This window comes from Dufourea novaeangliae, unplaced genomic scaffold (assembly GCF_001272555.1).
Source record: "Dufourea novaeangliae isolate 0120121106 unplaced genomic scaffold, ASM127255v1 scaffold376, whole genome shotgun sequence".
In the NCBI taxonomy this organism is placed as follows: Eukaryota; Metazoa; Arthropoda; class Insecta; order Hymenoptera; family Halictidae; genus Dufourea; species Dufourea novaeangliae.
The window spans coordinates 407443-422222 of NW_015374274.1; positions in this window are offsets into that span (position 1 = coordinate 407443).

A 14780-nucleotide genomic window follows, 5' to 3' on the forward strand; every position below is an offset into this window, starting at 1 on the left:
CCACTGTTTCTTCGAACACGTCGCAACACAACAATTTATCTTGAACTGTCTCCAATCAACTCTGAGTTAGTTTTTTTCTTGAACTATGTACAACCAATTTCGATCAGTGTGATGTTTCAGAGTTGATTAGAGAGAGTTCAAGAAAAGAAGTAATTCAGAGTTGGTTAGAGACAGTTCAAGAAAAAAAAGTAATTCACAGTTTGTTAGGGACAGTTCAAGGCATAAGAGGCCCGTGTCAGGAGTCAGGAGGGCTAACAAGGTATGAGAGTTTGTTTGAGATTTATTTTGATTTCGGATCGGGTTAGGTTTGGGTTAGATAATAAATGAAAAGTAATAACAATTATATGGAATTTCATAGTCAATTATTATTTGTATTAGGTGGGATCAAAGTAAAAATGTTAAAAATATTTTTATGAGTATCTCGGAAACTAAAGCCCGGTGGGAGTTATATGTAATAGGAAAAAGTTATTCACAATGATGATCTTGACAACATATTCAAGGTCACTGAAATCGGTGAGGTGGACCCAGTTCTATATAATTACCTTTTTATTTTCTTAATTAACGTATATCAATATTTAACAGTCTAAATTTATACTACCAATATTTAATTATTCATATTACTATTATTTAATTGATATTAAGTTTTTAATTATTGTAGAATACCCAAATATATATATATAGTTGTAAAGGATTTATATACTTATAAAATGTATGTACGTTGTTAGCTTTGCGACTCTGTGTTCAATTTGTCGCTTTTCTCAATTGATTAACGTGTCCTTCCTAACTGGCGTCGCCATTTTGAACTGGTAGATTTGAAATTAATCGCCTGAATTTTCCAGTATATCAGAGACAAAAGTTTAAAATACCCCGTTATACGGATTCTTAAAATATTAATCCGCGTACTACTAATTTTTCATCGCAAACGAATGCAATGCCCTGGAACGAGGGCCGAGAAAATATGAAACATTTTAGTTAAGGGGTACAATAAAGGTCCGTGTCACCGACGGTTCCTTGTTTAACATGCAGCTAACAGTGAAAGTGTTAACAATCCTCGGAGGCATTAATGAGCGCCAAGGCGGCCGAGATTTGCAACTGTATAAAAAATTCATCTCGTAAAACCAGTCCCGCATCCGTGGTGCCCATTAAAATTGGCGTGACAAATGTAACCGTTATTGGAATGAAGTTTCTTTCATGATTCCTAGTGAAAAGATTAGACGGGGAGATTGTTATACGACAATAGACTAGCCTTGGCAGTTCATAGAGAAGCGAGGATCGCTTCCGAGTTGTCTTTGGCCGAGCAGGGAACTCGCGTATCAGCTCCCTGCAAGCATGTCCCGGGTCTCTTGTACCGTTTCTCGATGTTTAAGTCCGACGCATGGCTAAACATTCATTTTCATATAAGCCGATATGTTTCAAATGTAAAGCACACTCGTACGCTGGCTACAGTGGCATGAAGAAGAAAGGGCGAGATGAGACGATGAAAGAAAAAAATGGAAGACGGCCGAGAGAGAAACGAACTGGTATATGTATACGAGCGGGGGAACTAGTTTAAGGGGCTGAGGGTCTCACCCTTCGTGAAATCTTCACAATGATTCCATGGGACCCATCCGCCGCGATTCTGATTCTGTCTTCTTTAACTGGCTCTATCGGGCCTTTTTGTGTTAATTTCGCCACTGTGTAAGGCTACGCGCGCTGCCTCCACGAGTGTGAGAACCGAGCGGAAAATTCTTCACGTATACGGAACATAATTATGTAGCCACTACCGGCTGTGTCGAAATATTGAATCATTTCTAAGGGATTGATTTAACGCGGATGTCAATGAAGTTTGATCAGTTTCGAGAGAAATCACAATAGTTTATAACAAAAAAAGGGGATCTTTCAGTTTTGATACAGATGAACGTGGGAAGCGAAGTCCCCGACTTTGAAATATCACTGACATTTGTAAATTGGCAGATCGTTCGATATTGGTTTCACTGCACGGTTGCATACTCGAAAATTGGAAAATTACTCACAATGTATAATGAGGTAACCACAAAACCAGTCCTGAGTCCAATGAAAAGCGGTTCATTTCGTGGTGCATCTGGACAATGCAGGCACGTGCAGTAGGTATACCGTATTCACTTCTTGCGTGGAAGCATGTGTTGTGGTAAACCGGACCGTGAAAGATGCACTTGTAATCGAATTATTTAATTGAGTTATAAACACATATCAGTTTTCCATTTTTATATTTCATTCTTTCTGAACACTCGGCTAATAACATTAATCCATTCTATGTTCGTTGTAGTTATTAAATTTATCAATTGTTTATTGTTTTTATTACAGTGGTTGGTTGTTATTAGTGATAATTAATCAATTTAATTATCATTATAAAGATTAATTAATTAATCTACAATTGCGACGGATAATACTGTGTGATCTAACATTAGGAAAATACATGATAAATAACATTAATATTTTCAGTGAAAAGTATCTTATACATTGATGTGCGTATAAAATTGTAATACCAAGAGAATAGAATTGTTCGATGTCAAGGGTGCCCTTTACGATCACGGCAAATTGCTTAACCCTCATTACCTTATGTTTTCCTGGTAGGTATTGCAATTTCTGGGCTCGGTAGTGTATTGATCCTTACTGCTCGTGTGATACCATTTAGAATCATTAACTTACTCAGCGTTTATAACGCCAACAATAAGCCTGGTAATTCCATGTGGCATAATTAATTAGTTATAGCATAATAAATATTTCCGGGTAGAAAAAGCTAACCGATGATATTTCAAATACATACATCTTGAACACGGGTTCCTACTTTTGCATCTACATTCAAAATAGCTAACTCTCGTCATTCATAAATAAACAATTATTCACACATCTTTACAGATTATTACACAGAATCAATTATTCCAGCCGAACGCCAATACGAACAAGACGAGTTTATGTACTGATTAAACAGTAGCAAAACAGTAGTACTAATCAATAACCAACAGGTCTAAAACTTAACACTTGAACTACCGACGATGAACATATATTTATTTCCGTCAGATCAATACTCGTGACAACCTTTTGAACATATTCATATACGCAAACTCACCAATTTGTTCATTATCATATTTTAACAAACCGTTGCGAAAGCACCAAGAAACTCGAGCATTGTTATAACATTTTTATCATCGTTACAAGGGTCTACTGACCAGTCGGTAGTTCCTAGTGTGAAAGACTCCCCAGGATGTGAATGAAACCAGTAATCGTGTCGATACCGGTGCATCCCCCGTAGTCAACTGCACGCGCGTAACCGTACTGTTTTCCACTTGCAGTTTCACGAGGTTGCACTTTTCTCATTTGCATAACAAGAGCCCCCCCCCCCTTGTGCACCTAGTGGCGCGTATCAGGTCGGTCAGGTTGCATGTCGGGAAGGGTGGTGCAACGGGGGTAAGTCAGACCCCTGCAGCCGGGGTGGGTTACCCGGTTGGTTTGATGCACTTTGTTTGCATTTCCTGCACTCGGTAGTCACTTCGTTTGTCTATATCACTTGTCCCCTTCGAATTAACAAACCGCAAACAGGCGGTTCGATGTGTCATGGACGCGCACGCGGAACAGGGAAAAGGGGGAGAAAAAGAGCATACCGAGCGGCTAACTAACGCGAGAGAAGTCGCTTGCTTCGCCGATGCATCTCTTCCTTTCGTTGCGATGCACCACTCTCCCTTTCTCTGCTGTTCGCCGTGCCTCCGCCTCTTCCTTTCTCTCTCCCTCTCTCTTTCACCCTTGCTCCCTCTCTTTCTCCCTTTTCTTCGAGTGAATCGTTGCACTCGGCGCGTGCCAACCTCGTGCCCTTCACCGGTGGTGTGCCCCCTCCCTCACCTTGCATTTAATTCTGCTTCTGCTCGTCCACCCAACCCAACCCCGTCTCCCCATACCCCCTCAACACCCCCTTCCCTTCTCCTCTGCGAGCCATGGTGCATCCTGTATGCACTTGTTGCGTCAATGCACAGCCGGCTGCTTCGGCACGCTGGCGCGACTCGAATTTCTGAATGTTGTTGATACTGTCTTTTTTCTCTTCTTCGTCTTCTTCTCTTTTATCGGTAGGAAGGGTCGATGCGACGTGTGTCGAACGCGATATAGGATTAATGCGCGAAGACGTCTCCTAGGGCTAAGCGGATGGTAACGTCTCATACCCCGGTTAATATGATTAACAAATTACAGGGTGTCTTGTGCATAATCGAATTCACTCGTGAAAATGATTATTTACTTTTGTTCGTTGGAATGTCAATTATAATGGGACACGCGTATTATGAAACGATGTGTACCGGTGTTACGGTTTTGAAAGTTTTATTCGTGTTATTCAATTGACACTTTTTACAGTTCTCTGTGATTATTAGGTCGTTACGCGTGAAATGGTCGTTTTTATTTATTGGTATATTTGATGCTACTTTTATGAATAACATTTATTAACGGGGCTCCTTTGTTTATTGCAAAATTACACAGTGTACTCTACCAGGTACTGTTCGACCAAATACCGAACAAGGTACTATCTAACATGACAATAAAATCAATTATCTTAAGTATTAAAATTGAGTTTAATAATACAGCGGTCATTTCATATACAACTACCGAATATTTTCATGGATAGTATCGATGATATAAAAGGAAATGAAAAATCTATTTTGCATATGTGATCTGGGCTACGAAAAGCCTATTTTTAGGATTCAGAGGTGTCGCTTATTTTTCATATTATAATACATCGTCCACTAAAGGTTAATATGTCAAGATATCGATTTTGAGGTTTTAAGTGATTCTTCTAGAAAAAGATACATTTTTTCCAATGAGATCAATTCGAGGTCTCTATCATTGCTTCACAATTTCAACTTGAAAATAGGGAATAAAAACTGAAAAAATTAAAAAATTACGATACACACCGTTAGGTACAGACCCTTTTTTATGAAATTATTAAGCATTATACAGATAATGCTTAATAATTTCTAAAAAAAAATGTACAAATTTGAAATGTATAATTGACCTATAAATGCCAGCTATTCACGACAGAAAAAGAACCGATAAGTAGAGAGCTGATTGCCTGCCGATTGAACAAGCAGAAGGTGTTTACTTTAACAGTTCTTTTCTCGAAAAGTTGTTTTCGCACGTTAACCATCATTTCGTAGTCCAGGTCACATACAGAGTTTGCTTTTCTCTTCCTTAGATTTTATGACTTTAACACATTATAACCATCTTGATAATTCCTGCTCGAAGTTCAGAGAATTCTGCGATATGTTCCGCGCAATCATTGAAGAAATGTCGATCTTGGTCAGATATCATTTTCGAAGTGAGCCAATTAATTTGATCATACCAATTCCGTTTGAAGTGTCACTCGAAAAGAAACAGCTGTCCCATACATTTAAATGTTTTCTCGAGTTAAGCCCCCTATAAAACATGCGGTGGATTAATGGCACCCCTCTTGCACTTGTTGCATCCAAGACTGCAACTCCGGGCTCCGCGCAAGCGCGAACGTCCCGGCGTGACTTTTCAGTGCTTTATCTGCGTACCCACACGCGTCTCGAAAACCAGAAACTTTGAAATTCAATTTACCCTTTCAAAACAGAGTTCATCGAAACTATGAATATTCCGAAACGACCCGTTATCTGCAAAGAGATCTCTGGCAGGGAAACTAGATCGTAAAGGAAAGAAACCTTTGGACCTATCTACCACGAAACATGGCCTCCTATGACCTCTCTCGGTTCACTCCATCGTTCCCGCCCTGCCCGAATTGTCGATACTGAGCAACGGATTTCAATTCCTAAGCGTTTCCTTCTGCCACGACGTTACGCTCAGGAGCATCGTGGGAACTCTTATCGCTCATTTACTGCAACAGTGGCATAACTTAAAATTTGCAATTTTTGAGTTATTAGTATAGAAAAGACAACTGTTGCCTATACTTTTTATCGGTTGAATCCAGCAAGTGAGCTTCCAAAACTTGCCACGTCAAGCCGGCCACATTAATATAACGTTTGTACAAAATTATAGCGATCAAAGCATTCAAACTCGTTTTCCCTAAAATTGTGATTTTTTTATTTATGTCGTTATTGCAGCTAATGAGCGTTACGTAACGATTTCCGATGTGAGCTAACGCATATAAAGTCGCCAACTTGGATAAACAGAAAATTGGGTCACGATTTGTCGCTTCACTCTCAAGACCTTTTCCTTTCAAAGGTCGTTCTGGAACCTCCATCTCTGCGCATATTAGCTTTAGTAGCTTCTTAAGTAAGCCATACATAATGAGACGGCCTCAAAAATGGTCGTGTGAGATTTAGTGAGCAGAAAAAGAAAAAAAATCGGATATCTTTTTTCTACCTATTAAGTCTCATGAGACCATCTCTAAGGCCGGTCTCATCGTGTATGGCTTGCTTTAGATCGAAAATGCGCGAAGAAAAACGATAGGTACATCGGGAGCCATCCGGTAGGATCGGCTTCTTCCGATGTTTGCTCAAAGCATCTTCCTGCGGGCCTCGAGGGACGATATCCTAATGAAGAAGAGACCGATACCGTGGCCTAGTGCAGCTGCGTTCACACACGAGGCTGGTCGTTCATATACGTTCCACGTGGGTTGCCCTTCGAAAATTCTATCGACGAATAGACACCTGGTTCACATTCGAAATAGGCCATTCCAGCAGTTATCTTATTCGTGTCGTTTAATTTAAGGTGGCTTCCGCAAATTTGTAATTGTTACAAATTTAGTTGAGAATTTAACAGAACATTATTAAAAGCTTCAACTTTCGATTCCTACCAACAAATCGCAGGGTCAACGATAAAATTATTGAAAAAGAAACGTTATCAAAATTTCTTTTTAATAGGAACCTTATGGAACTGCAGTTGATTCTCGGAAGTTGATCACTTCTTATTTAGCTACAAAAAATTACATTTTCGTAAAAAATTAGATGGTTATAGATTTTTTTACGGAGATTATGATAGCACGGAAAAAAGATATGTTAACCATCAAATAAAACTAAAAATTAAGATCAAAGTACTTATGCAAACTTAGGTTTCAATGCGTTTGGTAGTATCTTCTACGCACATCTGCTACGAGCGTCAACATCGCTTGTTTTCCTTTGGTTCGTTCGACAAACTTTCCAATTTTTTCTGATTAACAAAAATTTTTGTTTTTTCCACTTATTTGTAAATTTGTTTTCCATATAAGTATTTTGAAGTAGTTTAAAATATTAATCATTCAAATAAAATGAGTAAAGTTGATAAAAAGTATGAAGCGCCATATGAAGGCCCAGTTAGATACGACACCAAACGCAGAAGCTACCTTAAGGGGGTTGCTAGGCTCGACGTAATGAATTGAATCTTTTTCCCATGATTCGATACTAAAAATGACTTGTGTGAAGAAGAAGGGGGTTTGCTATACGAACCTGAAATACCAGATCAAAGATGTATGTACACATTTTTCTTACATTGGAATCTATGTTACGACTTTGAACGCGTTTTTCTAAGAATGATATTCTTCGACGTGGCGTTGTGGATAACTCGAAAAGTTATAAACCGATTCCCCTGAAATATGTCACGCCCCTTTGGAAGTGTTTGTATAGCATGATTCAAATTGTAGTTTTATTACTTTTTCTTTGGTGTTTAAGAAAGTTCTTATCAGAAATGCAATTTTTTTTTCTATTAACGACGCCATGTTCATAATTATTAATATTCTTCAATTTCCTTAGCTTGCGCTATTAAGAGCCATGTATAGATCATAACTATACACACTTAATTTTTTGTTGCGTATCTTTTTTTCACATTACTAAAATATGAATTTTATCTCAAAGCTTTGCCTATTTGATCCAAAAAAACTTCATTTATCTTTAACCAGTTCTGCTAACAGACTGCAAAAGGTGCCTATTTTTCTGGCTAAATTCGGTAAAATTAGAAAAGAATGTTTCAAAAACTTGAAAGTTTATAGATGGTGAAAAACTTTAATGCAACGTCATCTAAAATTTGTAAGATTCTACTCCTTGTCCATAATTGGTTCTCTATATTGTTTTCAGAATGGTGGCTATTTCTTTCAACGTTTTCATTTTCTACAATTCTATCAGTGTTTTCATGAGAAATTTTTTCAAATCACGTACTGGACAATGTTTAGATAACATTCTTTTAATTTTTAACTCAAACTTTGCTGGCGCAATTCAGTCAGAGAACGAAACGTAATTAGTGAAACTTTTGCGAACGTTGAACAGCATAATCCGCGCGACGTAAATAAGATGTGCCGACGTGGAAGTGCCTTTAAACCATAAACCATGGAGTTCTAATCGAAATTACTGATCAGATGCTTCGGGCTGGGAGTTGCGCAAAGTGATTTACGTCCTCAGATAACGCGGCAGAAACGACAACGCGATTATCGAACAGACCCCTAAGGAGCATCAACGAAATAAGTTTAAAGGTTCATGAAATTTCGCTGGTTAAATGATCCCCCACCCCCTGTCCTTGCGTCCATCAAGTTCGAAGAAAATATCAGTTTATTCACTTTTTTTTTGAACGAGCAAAGCTTTATAGGCCACTTCTTGCACTTTTATGATTAGTACTACTCCTTGGGTCTTTCATATTAAAAAATAATATTTCTCCCGTGTATAAACTATAAATAAACTCACCCCTTTAAAAAGAATCAATCCTTAATTTCTCACTGGTAACTATGTATTTTCCCTTAATGTCTAATTTTATCTGTGTTATAATTGTTGGTAAACAAATTTCATTAACATATAAATTAACAATACTTGAACTAAACAATACACAACATTATCTCTTACTTACCCGATCCCTATGTGTGAACCCGTTAAGGCGTTCGACGTTTAGCTAGTAATGAATCTAGTTAAAATTTTCAAATACACTAAAGTCTCTAACGTTGTGGCGACCTCACGATTGAAAACAGCTTGCTCGCGAGTAAATGATTGCATTTCAGAATATTAAATCTTCCACGCTTTCTTGTCGTGTACGTTGTTGCGGGTCATTCCCCCAAGTTAATAGCTATTAATCATACGGCAGGGAAAGGGCACGTAAGAACATTAAGACAGGATGCACAAAATTCCGTCGTGACGATAGCTTTTCTTCGGCAAAAACCAGAGACGGTTGGGGTTACCTTCTCCCCCCCCCCCCCCCCCCCCCCCCCCCCTTCCCTACATGCACTGTTTTTATCGGGGGGAGGAGATTCGTTATCACGGGTAGATCCGGAGATGAGCAGAGATCGTCACGGTAAAAAGAAAATTACACGGGTATGCGCGTATACAGACTTCGCACAATCCGCAGGTGTAAAGGGCCTCGCTTAATTATCTCGAAATTGAGGCACGCTGACGTGCAATAATTGTTATATACCCTCCCCTCTCATCAGTGCCTGGTTCGCCCCTGTTTTCACTTCTCTCCCCAAGTGGCCCCGCGCGTTTTCGATGCACTTTCTCGCCGCCGCAGCCAGCGGGGCGGACGGGTTCCGCTTTACAACGCGGATACAACAGCCGATCGTAAAATCTTGGACGGTGTTGCGGAAGACGCGATTTTTGCCGTTGAATGCAGCTGCTGCGCGGACCCGCTTTGGCCCTAAGTTAACGTTCGGCGCTCTTAACATCGGAACTGTTCCACTGGAACGATTCGCTGTTTTTTCGCCTCGCCACCACTCGCGAGAGACATACAAGAGGCGTGCCCAAGAATGGAAATTGATTCGCGTAATTGACTTTGATCCGTTTCGATTGCCCGGTTCGGTTCATACGTTTTAAATTACGGTACTCGAAGCGATCAACGGTGTAGACATTCTATCCGGCATAAATATGATATATTCACGTGGAATGATGATAGGATTTGCGGTGCGATGATTGAGGACAATAAACCAGCGCTCGAGATTCGTAATACCCGTTCGATGACACGCACTTTTCTTCCTGATCTTTATCGGGCAAGTGAAAGTGAAATTTTGAGGAAAGTCGCGCCCTAAACGATCCTCCCTTAACAAATTGAAACCTCGCACGGTAGCTGGTACGATGGTAGCATAAAGGTGATTTTAACGGCGATGCCTCTTAATTGGCGTGACCGGCGCAAAACGACGCCGTGAAAAAGAAACCTCCGGGAATATGCACGGATCACCGAAGATGGTTGCACCTGGCCAACCGACCGGGCCAGATCCGTATCTCGACGACGTTGTTATTATTAATTCTTTTTTTCGTCCGCTGCCCAGATAAACCGCAATTAATATGCACGTCGCGGAATCGTCCAATTATCTGCGGTACTGGAACTTTTTTCTTGCCGCGCGCACCACGAATGCTACGACATTCGATCCTCATAGTTTTCGTCCTCGAAGAAATCACAATGCAATTTGAATCACTTTTTGCGGAAGGTTAGCTACTCGAATTCCATTCCTTTCGGATGAAGAAACAGAAGTCGATACGTATATAATTACCGAGCTGACATGTCTTCGTTCTTTTTCCGAAGGGAAGAAAAAAAACAAACAATGTTATTTTACGCGAGGAACGTTGAATACTGATCGCTGAGTACCGATATCATCGTGACAGCAAGATATTTATAAGTAAGAACAACCCTCGCACCCGAAATAAAACAGTCCTTTGTCTAGTCGTGTTTGCGATTGTAGAGACTATGGTACACTCTATCCTTACCTGATCACACCTGTTCTACTCTCCTTGCTTCCTGGTGTCCTTATATAACCTACAAGTCTCCTTTTTTCCCTGTTCTAGGGGTAGCGGCGACGCCCTACCAGAATCTTCAGTTGGCCAAGTTGGTGGTGGTTGGAGGTGAGTTATTATTCCCAACCTTTTCTTTCCTCTCACCTGTAAGACAAATACTTTCTGATACGGAACGCGCCATATTGTACGTACAATATGTACAACGTATAAACACATGATATCGCTTTGTTGAAATTTTTAACTATCAACGCAACCGGTTTGTTTCGAAAAATAATAAGCATATTTTTTGACGAATTATCACTGATTAAGCGACAACGTGTTTTCGATTTTCCAAGATGAGAAAAAGAACAACCGCTTGGAAGCTCGTCGGTCAGAAGCCTTGTGGCTAGACAGTGGCATTACCGGATTACACGTGTATGTAATCGGCCACGCGTGAACAACGAAGACTCGTTGATACGAGTTTTAACGAATTCTCGACTTTAGAACGTTTCACGAGTAAACTACCTATAAGTTATCGAACACTTAAAGCACGTAGGTACCTGTACATTTTCTCACGAAGGTTAAAATTCATGTCTGTTTACGATTAATGTAACATTTTTCTTTTTTTTTCTATCGCGTAACATATTTTCTGTTGATTCACTGAATCGATGATTTTCTATTCACCATTTTAATGCGACGATCATTTCGTCGATATTCTTTAAAACAACGTGGCGTTTTCTGATCCGATTTTGCTTCACTGTAGACCAGAGTATTGGATAGAAACAGGGAAAGCTTTTCCCAGCTTGTCCTGAGACATCCGGGCTCCTGGTGCGAAAATTCTTCAAGGGTGCGTGGCCACTATTGATTCCGAGGCTCCGCCACCCTTACGCACCCTCGCATTTCTCTTGCCCTCTCTCTCCCTCTCTCAGTCTCTCTTTACCCCCGTCACTCTCTCTCTGTCCCCACCCGAAATTCTCCCCTATCCCCCTTATACACCCTTCTTCTTCCGTGCTCCCCTTGGAGGACCCTTTCCTCCTGGCCCGAATTACTTCGCTCCTCCTTGCTTTCCTTCCATCGGCCTGGTCCACCCTGGAGGGGTAAAAATCTCTCTCGTTCGTTCCTTTCGTCTGAGATCGTTCGTTTCCACGGCCGTCCCAGTTATTAAACTACCCACACCCCACCATTCTACGGAATCACGTGGATTGCATTGCTATTGGGGATTACGTTGATAAGAGAGAGGTCAACTAATTATATTTAAATAACAGACGATACACGTGGCCGTGAGGGAGCGTTCGTGGGAGTAATTTTTCGAGGGAAGAATATAGTAAAAGACAGACGTGTCGCGTGTAAGTATTTACGTCTACCGACACACCGGAACACAAATATCCCATTCGTAATGGCGGCTAACGGTCAATCTTGAAGTGAGTCCTGTGGAACAGACGTAGTAGAGCTTCTTCCGAAGGTCAACGTGGAAGTCCATTAATTTTTATGCGCCCGGAAACCATTTGCCAATCCCACGCCACCTCCAGACCACGCTTCATTGATACCGATATTTACGAGCCGTGCAACTATTAATTATCTTTAAACACTGCCTTAACCTATCCCAACCATCATTACCGAGGCAGAACAAAGAGCCGCGACGTGACTCGCTGCGCGACGGAGTCCGCACTCTTCGTCCCCGGGCATGAATTTTTTGAAACTGGAACTGAATGCTGTTTGGTCGATGGATGGTATTTATCGGGTTTTAGAGTCTCGATTCTTCGAACCTACCGGATCCACGGGTCACGTCTTCGTCGAATTTACGTTGCTTTCCCGGTAATGCTCCGCCACAGCGTTCGATAAAGAACTTTCACGTGATCTCCAAGCGACAAAATGGTTGCGCAAGAGGCGGCGATTTTATAGGTGGTTTAAAATAAAAATAAATCACGAACCGTAGAAGACGGTTCTACGTGGCCCGATGTGGATTTACGCTCGATGAAGAGGATAATCGATTGATCATTTAGCGAATTAGTTGATGGGGGGGCTAAGCTTGTAGAAAAAGTACACAAGCTCGTTTTAAACGGTGCCGGTGTCTATATGTTCACAAGATCGAGAGACTGGAAAAGATCGTGTAGACGATCAATTATTAGGAAGTATGCATCGGATACTCTATTATTAGCAGATTGCGGAAGTTTATGCAAATTCACAATTTCCGATACAAATATAAAAAAAATTAAAGTGAGGCACAATTTTGAATTCTGTACTAGAAGTGGTATATATGTAGTACGTTAATAATGACATGTAGGTAGCATTAAACTTTATTACAACCTTATTGCATTTTCAAGTTAAAAGATGCTATAAATGCGTAAGTATCAGGAGTCTAGTTATTACTCTTGGCTACTTATACCTCCTGCATCAAATGCACTAGCTCGTGCACGGAAGCAAGCATTTAACATATGTTTTATTTCGAAATAAATATAAACAATAAGTTTCTGTAATATTTCTACTTGTTTACTCTGACAGAAATTAAAAAATTAATCATTTGAATTCGTATATAGGACGCATGATTTGTCGATGTTTTCAAGGAATAAACGTCAACTCAACTTTGTTGTACAAAGGGGAAAAGGTGTTTATATCGCTCGTTAAATTACCCTGCGTAATAAAAATTCATAGTCCCACCACGTGACCGTATGGTACATTCAAAATTCAAGTTCGAACGGGTATTATAACTGGATGACCACTTGTTTATAGTGGATCAACGTCTTCCACTCCCCTCCCGGAGTACGTTTCCTTTTTTATCCTGGCAACCCCCTTTGCGTAATTCGGTGATTTGTAATCATCATTTGTTTTCTTCCGGGAGACCATGGCACACGTCATACAGGTGTGCTATTCAAATGAAATCTCAGGAGAACCCGTCTTAAAAATTATGATCACGTCAATGACCTACCAAAACTAATTGCCCATTGGTATTGGTATTTCGTTTAAAACTTGCTAGAACCACCGAATTTATGAATAATCAAACGGCTTTTATTTATTTTATACGTAAATTCTTCTTACAGGAGGTTAACTGTACAAATGTATACGCGAGTTTTGTGAAGGGAACTCGTCAAGATTGCTTTCCACTTTGAAAAGACACGATGAAATACAATTCCAGTTCGGACTCGTCACAAATTCAACTGCTATTCGTCCAGGATTCTGTGAATGATAAATCTAGTTCAAGGATAACACCCTCGTCATTGCCAAAGATAATGACGATGAAACGTGAGCGTAGAAAAGCCACGAATACCCGTGGACCCCGTGGTCGACCTGCACCCATATACCTGCAGGCATGCACAAAAGAAAGGCGAATCCTTCCTTTCTACCTGGCCGAACAAAGAGACCTCCGTAACGGAATCAACCCTTTGGCTCCACGGAGAACCAGGAATCCGTATTTCGTCGTGCAGAGATTTCGCTTTTTTTTCTGCTATGCTGACGTTCGATGAAACTCTACGCATAAGTTCGAAACCCTTATAGTTATCGATTGGTGGGCTAATGAATCGTGAATCAAATATACATGAAATAACGTATGGCGGTGTCTTTTAGAAACTCTTGGTAGTTGGACACTTGTAATCTCCCCCTTTTTGGGTTACAAGTTGATCACAAAAGTGCTCTTGATGTCGACAAGCCTAGGGGCAAACGTTACATTTCTTAGGTAGATGACAATTTCGATTCACGGAGATGGTAAAGTGATGAAAGGATGTAATTCTGTATCGTAGAAATACTAATTACAGTATAACAGTAATTTTTTTCAACAACTTTCCGATATTTCAAATTTCAAGATAAATTTGAAGTTTATAAATGTCACTTGAAATGCGTTTGGTTCATTGGAACAAGACGTGTACCAAAATATGTCCACGTTTCGTTGAAATCGAAAAATAATAAGCCTTTAAATACATAAAGGACCATCGAGTCTATTTCATCTTATTCATTGCTTAAAATCGAACCGTTTTCTATTGCACAATTTAGATCCCAAGCTCAAACGAGCTTTCGTAATAGCAGGACGCGTAATTCGAAATAGAGGGGAAAACAGAGAAAATCCATTATTCATCGTGACTGGATTTTATTCGCCTTTGTAGAGTTTCACGTTGGAAGTTCACAGTGGAAAAACAAGCGTTAGTGTTTACCGGCGCC